At 36.7% G+C, this 12,123-nt stretch overlaps 1 protein-coding gene across 1 annotated transcript in view; it reads left to right on the top strand.

Annotated features, from left to right (window-relative positions):
- Positions 1 to 12,123, top strand: part of LOC144980978 (glypican-6-like) — a 158,849-nt gene that overhangs the window by 11,290 nt on the left and 135,436 nt on the right. The gene's annotated exons all lie outside the window — the stretch shown is intronic.

Here is a 12,123-nt window from a genome sequence, read left to right as displayed (position 1 = left end):
ACTAGTCTAGTTCATAATACTTTTCGACAGATTTAACCGAATGCGCAATTCACCCAATTCACCGTCTGAACAGAAGAGTCAGAATAGGGAAAACCCGAATGAAACCGTCCTTTTGTATGCGAGTGGAGTGATTTACAATCGGGACCCCCACATGTAGAGGCGTATAATCGACAAGTTAAGTTTTAATTAAATAATCCTTTGAAATTCTACCTTATTGGTGTCTTATTCACTTTCTTGTCATTATGTTGAATTAATTTTGACAGGCCCTTTTACGAATAAAGCTGCATATATTTTTGTTTGTTTCGTGGAACGCCCGCTCGCCCTTACCTAGAAAGTTCTTTGTTGATAATAGTAAATAATTTTTTATTGCTTCAAAGTGCACTCCAGCTATCAGCGTTACATTGTTGTTGGGACTGTAACGGATCTCAGAGGAGATTGTTAATGACGCCAGGATTAGTGATCTCTTTGAAATTTGTTATTGAATTTGACAGACAGGAAAGGGCGTAAGCACAAACAAGGCAAGAAGTTTTTGGCCCCAATGTTGACGCGGCGCATTGAAAGATAAGATTGAAGGAGTGCACATATCACTATGGGCAAACAAATGGTGAGGAACCGACACGCTAATGGCCTGTTTTAAATATTTATATTTAAAAAGAAAAAGTAGGAAGAAAATAAAATTGTATTAAAAAAAAAAGAAACAAAACTACAAAACAACAAAACACCCCCCCCCCTCCCCCCCCCCCCCCCCCCCCCCCCCCCGAACAAAAAAACACAAAATAACAAAAACAGACTCTCTCTCTCTCTCTCTCTCTCTCTCTCTCTCTCTCTCTCTCTCACACACACACACACACACAGAGAGAGAGAGAGAGAGAGAGAGAGAGAGAGGGGGGGGGGGAGGTATTACTCATTGTATGTCATTTGAACAGATCAAAATGTGAAAACCTTACCTCGCCCATACCCCATTCAGAGATGAAAAAAAACAAATTCGTCAGGTGTGTATGCTAATTTAACATTCAATGGATTAAAACCACATTTCAATGAAGTGGAAGAGGGCGATCACTCTCAAGGACTGCAGTGACAGACATTCTAATTCTGCGTAACTGCCTCCGAGTTCAATTTAATATTACGGATTTATTTATATTTGCTTCTTTGTCCACAGAATTGGACGGTGTTAAAGATTAGTGGGTTGTTCCGTCATTTTTCAAAACTTATGTTCACTTTCTCTCATTGCGCGCTCAGAGCCATGTCCCTTTAAGGGTATATGCGCGGTAAAAAACTTTTATTATTATTATTATTATTATTATTATTATTATTATTATTATTATTATTATTATTATTATTATTATTATTATTATTATTATTATTATTATTATTATTATTATTATTATTATTATTATTATTATTTACAGAAAAATAAATGTTTCAGCCCATTTTGGTTGAGCACACAATATCAATGTTTCTTGTTAACCCTGTCGATCTAAATAGTGACTAATATTTAAATATAAAAAGGATTAAATATACAATGTTTGATCAAATATGAATTGCCCGCCCTGACTATGAAAGCACGAAACGTTCGGTTCTCATGAAATTGACAGGAAAGGTTTTTCCACTTCTCATAAGGTTATACGAGAGAAAACAAAATGGAAACTTCTAATGAACATTTTTCTACTTGACTGCAGCACATAAACAAAGTTTCAAAGTTTATTTAATCTTAGGCTTTCGCCAATAATTCATACAATTTGATGACAACATACATGAATGTGAGAAAAAAAAAGGTAAATGGAACTTAAAAATTAAAATAATACCATTAATAACCACATAAATACAACAACGGTAAATAATAATAATAATAATAATAATAATAATAATAATAATAATAATAATAATAATAATAATAATAATAATAATAATAATAATAATAATAATAATCAAAACGCAGCTTTAGCCTCTCCCATTGGCAGTGAAGTGATATTGCGTCTCTAGTTTTCAGCGAGTTTACAGCAGCTAGTCTATTTTGCTGCGACCACGGTTCGATTTCCACGTCCTGCCTAGCGTAGGCTGTGTATGGCGTATGGTTTTTGAATGGAGTTCGTGTGTGATTGGCATGCCTTTGTATGAGGTATCTAAAAGCGTCCGCGCTCTATACGCTGATTTATAATAATGTAGCCATTGTGTTGCATGTTGTAAAGAATGTATTATGGTTGTGTTTTTGTGTTACTGCAATCATAGGAACGAGGGGACGCGAGATTAAAAGGGCTGCCGAAATTCATGAATGATTGATGAGCGGAGTGGTTCCCCGGTTCGCTAAGTTGCTGTAAGAAATACAAACACCCGCCATAACGTGTAGTAAATTGGCAGTAGGAAATCCTCTTTTATTTGTGTTCAACTGTCCATTAAAAGTCAAAATATAAATTCAATTTGTCTTTAGTCGTTTAGAGAAGGAAATAAATCTTTAAACATTTTAAATGAGTCAGAAAAAATTTCAAATAATGTTGTTTAAAGTGACAAACAAGCCAATTTAAATGGGGATTTGACTTTAAAATTACCAAACTGACAGCCCTGTCTAGTCTTTTGTTGTATTGTGTGGTAGGTAAGCGTAAGGATAATCATTAGAATGATAATAATCACACGGGAAAATTAGAGCCTGCTAAGAATGGTGAAGAATTAAAGTTTAGAAATGAAGCACCGTATCAGAAGGTTGTTTGCTGAACCTCGTGAAAAGAAAAAAATATGTGTGGTTTGAGAGGTGGGGGAGGGGGGGGGGGTAAAGGAGAAAATGCGATGAATGTGTAAAACAACAAGCAACTGGTTGTATTGCTGAGTTACATGTTTTTAGCCTTAAATCAGAAGACATGTACTGAATTCCCGTTTTTTACCTCAGAAAAGTGAGTGGAGCAGGCACGTATGTTGATAATAACAAGAAATGAAGTGAGTAGGAAAGTTCCAGAAGACACGATCTCCCTGGCCAGGCGGAGTTGTCGTACCAGTAAGGTCGCGGATTCGAGCCCCCCCCCCCCCCCCCCCCCCCCCCCCCCCCCTCAAAATTTTTATTCTCTGTTGTCTTCTGGTACTTTCCTACCCACTTCATTTCTTGTTATTTTTTAACGAAAAATTCGAAGTTTTAGATAATTCATTGTGAACGATTTACCACTCAAAATACAGATTAAATAATTTTTAACCAAAAAATAATGTTGCGGCATAGGGAACTTTATTTTAGGTATGATATTGATGAAATAAAATAATGCTCGTGATTTGAAAAAAAAAATTCCGCCGCCAATGACTTGCTGACTTCTACGACTTATTCGCAGAACTACCAATAGTAGCAGAATGTCATAAGTATCTTTGATTCAGTGAAACATGGTGATAATAAAAGTTTGCTGCCATAGCATATTATGCTATTATATGGTTTCAACTCTGAGGCGTTCTTAAATCCTGCTGAAGACTATATTTTATTTACAACGTTAGTTACAGTCACTCCAAGTTGTTGTTTTTGTTTTTGTTTTAGGTTTTTTTGTTTGTTTTTTATTTCTTTTTTTTTTTTTTTGAACGAATTTTAAAAAGTTGGCAGGTGTGGTTAATGTCCGAATCACATTCTAATTTAATTGTGATAAAATCCGGCTTCGTACAGATTTATTATTAGACGTGTCAATTATGATAACTGTGCTATCCACATTTACGAGTTTCTTTGAAACTCGAGTGCTTATTTATTTTACTTATGTATTTATTTTCTTTGCATTGACGTCTTTCATTCAAAGATTTGACCATCGGTGACAACATATTTGTCAGTGCATTGATGTGTGTTATAGGTGCGATTTAAGAGTCAAGCAGTAAGTAATCGAGCACTTGGACCAATCAGACTCCAAAAACGGTTCACCTTCCTGTCACGACTTGTTAGTGTTCATCTATTATCTAATAGATGTAAGAAATAAGAGTTGACCTGATATTCACTCACTCACTCGTTTCCATGACCCGGAAACCATGCGGGATGCAAACTTCACAACCATTCATCACGGTCTCTCTGGCCTTTTCTAGAAGTCTATTAAGATCCAGGCCTTGTCCACTCTTTAATGTTGTCTTGCCATAGTTTTTTTTGTCTTTTTTTTCTGCCTTCCTCTTTTCCTACTATGTCCCTCCACAGTGCCCTGCATGACAGTCTTGCACAAGTTATCATGGCCGACAGTGTGTCCTTGACCTGATATTACAGTATTGGAAATTGGAAAATGCCGAGCGGAAATGGACGTAGTATGACGTCGGTGGTGACAATCCGTGTTGTCAAGAACGTCTGGGAGAAGACAATAGAGTGACTAATGTAGTCAGATAACACCGACTCCCGTATTTATTTTTCAATCCACCTACGATATTGCCACGGGGCCAAACGGGACAAAAACACCATACTCTCTTGCTGACAAGAACAAAACTTTTCTTTCGTTTTGGCCATAATATGTTTGTTTGATAATAATATATCGAAAGATAAATATAACTAACTCCCTATTTGACAACACGTATTAGACATAAACTATCTCAAATATCCCAGGTTTAAAAGGAAATGGCAAGTTGTGGGTCATGTTAAATAACCGTGCCTGAATTATGACCGTTTTTTTTTGGGGGGGGGGGGGGGGGGGGGGGGGGGGTTTGGTTTTTGTTTTTTGGTTGTTTTTTTTTTTTGGGGGGGGGGGGGTTGATACAAGTTTATTTTCCATCCTACAGCTGTGTAACTACGTCGCATCAGTAAAGTTTAGCCTTAATAATGGAATTTTCGTTCAGTTATGTAGATATCGTGTCTCTCTGCCTGCTTTTCTCTTTTCCAGTCGATGTACGTCGTTGAGAGTTCAAACCTAGACTCTCTCTCTCTCTCTCTCTCTCTCTCTCTCTCTGTGTGTGTGTGTGTGTGTGTGTGTGTGTGTGTGTTTGCCGTTCCTGTCCTCCTTTTCACTCTTTCTCTCCATACCTCTCCTCCTTATCTCACCTCGATTCTTTCTCTCTCCCCAAGTCCTCCTCCCTTCCTTCTCTCTATCGTTGTCTCCTTTTTATCTCTCGATTTCGCTGTTGTGTGTTTGTTTGTGTGTGTGTGTGTGTGTGTGTGTGTGTGTGTGTGTGTGGGAGGGGTGTTTGTGTATGTGTATTATTTGGTATCCTTTCTGTGTGCATGTTCCACTCTCATTTCAACGCAAGAGGGACTATGAGGTCGATCGCATGAAAACCGAAAAACCGGTACAGGGAGCGTTTGTACAAAACACATAGAAAGTTTGAGGTTCGAGAGTCCTTTTCTCGGCTCCATTCCTTTCCCATTTTAAGGCCTTAAATCCGTTCCGTGTGACATGTTTTATATGCCCGGGACGGCGGGGTGCCCGGAAACCCTCCATTGAGATTGGCCCCACGCCGCTGATTACCGCCAATATTATTCTCTTTGTGTCATTCTTTTTCTTTTTCTCTTTCTCTTTTATTGTTACATTATTCGGGTCATGGTTTTTCGTAAAACTGTATCCAGACGTATTATTATTATTATTATTATTATTATTTTATTATTATTATTATTATTATTATTATTATTATTATTATTATTATTATTATTATTATTATTATTATTATTATTATTATTATTATTATTATTATCGTCATCATTAAATGTTGTTGTCGTTGAATGTAGTGGTGTTTTGTTATTTTAAATTGCAGGGTAATGTTTTTTTCTTCTTGATAATTATATGTTATGTATGGAAGGAAGAACTGAAAGGTTCTTTCAGCCTAAGATTGTTTTAAAAAGAGAAAAGAAACTCAAACAACAACAACAATAACAAAACAAAATAGGAACTCCGCCCTTTATTGAAGATAGTCATATTTTTCAAATATGCGTATTATTCTTAAAAGAGACACAATTTTACTTCAGCTTCTTTTACATTAAAAAACGGGTCGTTTTCTTATTCTCTTCCACACGAATGCAAGAATTCTTTTGACGTTCCCTACAAAGACAAATCTGGCTTTTTTGTTTGTTTGTTTGCTTGTTTTGTTTGTTTATTTTCTTTTTCTTTTGCTTATCTTTTGGTTAAACTACGACATAGCACATTATTCATGATTGAAGTGGTAGGTGCATGTCGCTGTAGTTTTCGGGTTCGACAGTTGCGTCTATTCGGGCTATTTGCGCGTTTCCGCCCAGCGACTGACCTCGGTCTTCTTTTCTGATATAAGGTACTTCCTTAGCCTTTTCCACAAGGGAGTGGTGGTTTTATATCAGAGTGTCCTCCGAGATCGGTCATAGTCCCCTGTTGACGAGCTCCGTCCACCCGAAGAAAGGTATAGGTTGGGAACTGTGGATTTTGTCAATTGGCGTTGATTTGCTTGGGGTCAGTCTCTATCAACCCCACCCGCGTCGTGGGCCAAAGCACACATTATGTGCTTAGGGATACTGACTCGATGGACATGTTTTCTCTCTCTCTCTCTCTCTCTCTCCCCCCCCCCCCCCCCCCGCCCCTCCCCTCCAGTCATAGACACTGTTGCAAATCAAAGTTAGTCTGGCCTATATCCTTTGACCTTTCCGGCATGGGTATTCCTGCCAGAAGATAAGCCTCCCATCGGATTAGCTCTTCACATCATTGAGGCACGCAAGCTTTCCGACCGCGTCAAGGTCTTGATCCACCGGAGAGACATAATCCCATTTGGCAGCAGCAGCTTCTTATGGTTCACACTATTATGTTATGACGATCGACCCAATCAGCAAAGTCCGGTCCGCATTCGTGCACCGTCGCGAACCCGCCTGGTAGCATCGTCACAACACACCTTTCGACTAGATGCTCTGCCGTTTCGGGTTCTTGCCCACAGCGTGGACATAAAGGACAGGAAGTTAGACCCCACTGATGTAACGCACCGGCCGTTAGGCAGCTCCTCGACCGAAGCCGATTCGCAGCTACCCAGTGTCTCCTCTTACTGGTATCAAAGCCTGGCAACTTCTCACCAAGCTTAGAGGAGTGTAGGTCCCCGCCCCCACGAGGGATTGAATTCGTCCAAACCGACTTCCATCTCGTATATGCAGCTCTGTCCGTAGTCAGGGATTCTGCGTACAAGGGTTGCCGGGACTTATTTCGGCTCGAAACGGGGGCACCAATTTGGCCGTCTGCTGTTGGTAGAAATCTCTTTACTCACGTTCATCGCTCTCGGGTATGAAATGAATACCAGTCAACATTGTTTCTGTCGCAAAAGAATTTTGTCAGAGTGGCTTGATGGCGTACTGTCTCGTCCTACACGTTAACCCTTTCCTTACCAACTACAGGAAAATCGTCACATTCGTTACGAAACAACCAACGTTATTCTTATTCAAATTTCTCTTGTACATCATAAATAAAATTGACCAGTGTGTTGTAGAGCATGTTTTGCTAAAGAAACTATGTATCGCAAGAACTTACTGCTAGTGATAAAAAATATATTTTTGTGTTAGTTGGGTATGAAGTTTTGGGGAAAATTCTGAAATTGGCTGGTAAGGAGAGGGGTAAGGACCGATATCATTGTAAAGTGCATTGAAATAATTAAAATGGCTGCTTCATTTTATTTCCTTATCCCAATCCAGTAGGCGACCGTCCCAGAGTGACAGTAAAAATGACCAAAACCTGTCAGTCGTGTGATCATGCATTTGTTATTTCCCAAAGGATCTAACATTGATCATCCAGTTCTTTTTCCTTCTATCCAATTCAATACTCTCCACTCTTTGTGCGTGCATTATAACCAGTCACGTCCTACACTCACGTCTATGGTGAGAAATTTGGACGTAGACAGCGAGGACCTCCCCAAGAGATCAATTACTGGTGATCTGCTGGTAACGCTTCTCCACCACGAGGCATAACAATCATATAAACAGTGCCATACAATGGAAAGCAATTGCCACAAATGACATTCCAAAAGTTCCTTCAAACACATTTTATGAATTCATATTTGACCAAATACTTTTATGTCTAGAACTATGATGCGGTATCGGTATATTGAAAAGAAACAATCAAACATACATAGTGTTTTAATTCGTTTGTAGCATGAATGGTTTCCTCTGTTGCCAATTTGCACTTAGAGTTGCGGCGATGAGGGTAAATATATCATCATCATCATTATTACAAATTGATTGCTCGATGCCAAGCTAGTTCAAGAAACATCAGAATCTCTGGAGTATGGCGTTCTTTACAACAATGCCAAAATGGCCATCTTGATCCTGTTATGGTGAAGTGTCAAATCCCCATGTCACGTGATGTTGTGTGTTATGTGTCCATCCTGGTGTTGGCAGCAATGACAAGCCGTATTAACGGGACCCATAAATTACCCTTATAATATTATACTCTACGGTAATATTTTCGTTGTTACCGGACTGTAATATGTATGTGTCGTAATAATGATAATATTATACTGTTTGCTAGATTGACACTCTGTCGTATAGAAGGAACGAAATTGACGTCACTCAGTTCTTTGTTTTTGTTTTAGACAGCCATTTTAATGAGTAGTATTCACGAAATTTTATCAGTCAGTCTTTACACGTTAAAGGTTACACCTAGTTTTGTGTGTTGGTACGTTATATTTGGCTGTCGGGTATTTAACTAAACGCATAGCATCAATATAATAATATCTATTCTTTTCCATTTTGACCAGAAAATTATAAATTTGTAATCTCGATAGATTTACCAATGAACTGCCGGGAAGACACATAGATGTTTATTTAAAATTTGCCCCAAAAAAAAACAAGACAAAGGAAAACAAATTCGTCCTTCAAATATCGATTGATATAAATGATCATCTTGGCAAAAACTCTCAAACCTAGGGGTCCCTTGAAGGCGTCGCGAGGCCCCAGGTTTGAGACTTTTTTCCAAGACAAATGTCATTAAAATCGGTCGATATTTGCAAGACTAATTTTCTGGCCAAATTTTCAAATACGCGTTTGTTTGCTCTTCAAGCAAAAAGAGGTACCTCCTGTGACACAGTGCAATCAGATGATCCGTCCATGAAGAATCTTGCTTTGTGGAAGATCTCGTATATATATTAATCTGACGTGCCAAACGACAGTCGGCTAGACTTTAAAATGCCTCGACAATCTTCACAATTTATTCATATTATAAAAGCTATATATTATTAATTGATTAAAAAAAAATCATCAACATTTTTATCAGCGTTATATCTCCTGGTAAGAGATTCCTAAATAAGGATAGCAGAGCTCTTACTCAACACTCTTCACCAACTTAAAATATTTAACATTGAATTAAAGACGAATATAATTGAGTATAAGCATTTGGCGCCATGGCCTTGATTTCTTGTAACATATAATACGAGCTAGTCCCATGCACGCGTTGGGTAGGTAGACCATTGACTGATGGCGTTTTGAAGAATTGAAATTTGATAATGGAATTTGTGTGATAGGGATGGAAAGGGGGAATGGGGTGTATTTTAATCGCTACCTAGTCCACAGTGTTGTACGCACCCATAATAATATAGTCTGTCTATCGCGTTGGAGCATTGACACGTCTGCTGATAAAATCACTTTCTGAAACCGTGCCAAAAGGTTAATTGTGTAACATCCAACACAAAAAGAACTCGATATTCAGTTAATTCGAAATATTAAAGAACGGTTTAGTTTTCATCCACTTCTCGGGTTGAAGAATGAACAACGATCCAAAAATTGACAGCCCAGACATTCTGACAGCAGAAAAAACTTACCACAGTGTTGAAAAAGTGTGGACAAAGTTGAAATCCTGTAGACACACCTTAGCGATAGTTTAAACTTATCGATAGTTTAAAGTGCAGACCCTTAGTTTTGGGATATTTTAAAATGATACAAACCCAAAAGACACTGGTGAAAACTAAATTCCAGCTAATGTTAATCATGATGAAGAAATGTTTTCTGTCAAATGCTACACTAACGACCTTTGCCACATCTTCATACACAGAAAGTGAGGGAAGACAAGGTTAGGGAGAGTGGTCAGATTCTGTTCTTAGTTTTGTGTAACTTTTTTGTTGTTGTTGTCTTCCTCCTGATTGCTATCAAATACAACCACACCTACTGACAAACGCACAAAATGATTTTATTAATTTAAAAAAGACTAGTCTATATAAAAAAAAGGAAAAAAATAACAAAAGAACAAACAAACAACAAAAAAACAAAACAAAAACAACCCCCCCCCCAAAAAAAAAAAAAAAAAAAAACAACAAACAAGCAAAAAAACAAAAACAAAAGCAAAAAAAGATAAACAACAATAAAGCAAACCAAAAACAAACACAACACAACAAAACATAACAAAACCTGTTTCAATGCGAAGCTAACATTAGACGAACTGGCATTCCTGACCGAAATTCGATCTTTGATTCCAGAATCTAGACCCGGGCCAGGAGTCAATCCTTTCAATTCTCAGAGCGAGAGTCGAATCTCAGCAGTATGAAACGAGTCACCAAAGCCTGTCTATCCACAGAGACTTATCATCGTAAAAGTTGCAATCTCTGCCAAGTGGACACACATGCGTATCAAGGGTACCTGTAAAGCTCTCGACTTATCTCCTTATATAATGACTGTATGACGACTATGACGGGTGCTAGTGTTATCTCAATCATTACTAGACTACCTGGATAGGATGTTAACGTAGTGGCGTAGATTGTAGCAGTCGTTCGTCTGTATTTTAGCGGTCTTGGGATCAATCCGCATTGCTGAAGAATCTTTGAGATTTTGAAATATTAAGATAACGTAGATCTTTATACTTGTTGAATATGAAATTTGGAATGAGGTTATTGTTATCTCTTGTTGTTGTTGTTGATGATGTTGATGTTGTATATGGGATGAAGTGTTGCCCGACTATTAACAAACCCAATAAGAAATGTTTTTAGATTTTTGCCCTCTATGTTTGTAATGGAATGGGTGATAGATAAAAAGAATTATTTCGGTCAATTTTGGTATAACAACACATTCAGTGACAACTTGGAATTAAACGGTACCGATATCACACTGGAATCGAACGATACCGATATTTTCACGATAATATTTTTTTTTTCTGTTATCGAGACAATTCTTTGTCTGATAGTTTTTCGAGACCAAGATTCGGTCGAAGACCGGGACTCAGCTTGTACGTATCATATAATTTTCGTTTGAGAAAATATATTTTAAGTTTTGAGTTTACATGGATGACTCTGAAATATGTGTATATAGAATTGTAAGACCTAGATATACGTCTTCGATTCTATTGACTATGGAAATTAGTGGGATAACTAAGGACCTGAAGTTATATTATGTTGCTCGCTGATTAGCTTTAAAAAATCATGAAAAATACAATGTGACTTACATTTTTTGAGGGTTTTTTTTTTCCAAGCACAAAGGTCTTCTAAAGACTTTGAAACCCCTCCACCCACCCCCCCCCCCCCCCCAATAAAAAACAAAAAAAAAAACAAAAAGAAAAACAAAACAAAACAAAAAACAAAACAACCACGAATTGGAATAATTTTGAACCCTCATGTCAGATTAGGAATAAAAAAGCTGTGAATATTTTCAGTTTATTAAAAAAGAAAAAAAACTTGAAATGGCGGGACCTGTTATAAATTGCATTTGCTGCACTGCGAGCTGTGATCTGCGAGCTTGACAGCTGGAGTCATAAATGTTAGCCTTCTGTCAATCACAAACTCTTGGAATTGTATAATAATAATAATATTAATAATATTAATAATAATAATAATAATAATAATAATGATAATAATAATAATAATAATATTATTAATAATAATAATAATAATAATAATAATAATAATAATAATAATAATAATAATAATAATAATAATAATAATAATAATAATAATAATAATAATAATAATAATAATAACAATAAGAAGAAGAAGAAGAAGAAGAAGAAGAAGAAGAAGAAGAAAGAAGAAGAATATTCATAATAATAATAATAATAATAATAATAATAATAATAATATAATAATAATAATAATAATAATAATAATAATAATAATAATATAATAATAATAATAATGTAATTTATTTGTATAGCGCTTGTCCCATACAATATAGCACTAGGCGCATAATATACATGGCATGCTATACATATCATTTAACAAATATGATATTATTAATACAATGTTATGCTATATTATTATTGATTATGTATTCAAGGTGTTCCTTAT

This window comes from Berghia stephanieae, chromosome 10 (assembly GCF_034508935.2).
Source record: "Berghia stephanieae isolate SIO BIC M18660-M18661 chromosome 10, UCSD_Bste_1.3, whole genome shotgun sequence".
In the NCBI taxonomy this organism is placed as follows: domain Eukaryota; kingdom Metazoa; phylum Mollusca; class Gastropoda; order Nudibranchia; family Aeolidiidae; genus Berghia; species Berghia stephanieae.
The sequence above is the reverse complement of the archived record's forward strand: the minus strand, read 5'-3'. Positions and strand labels throughout refer to the sequence as shown.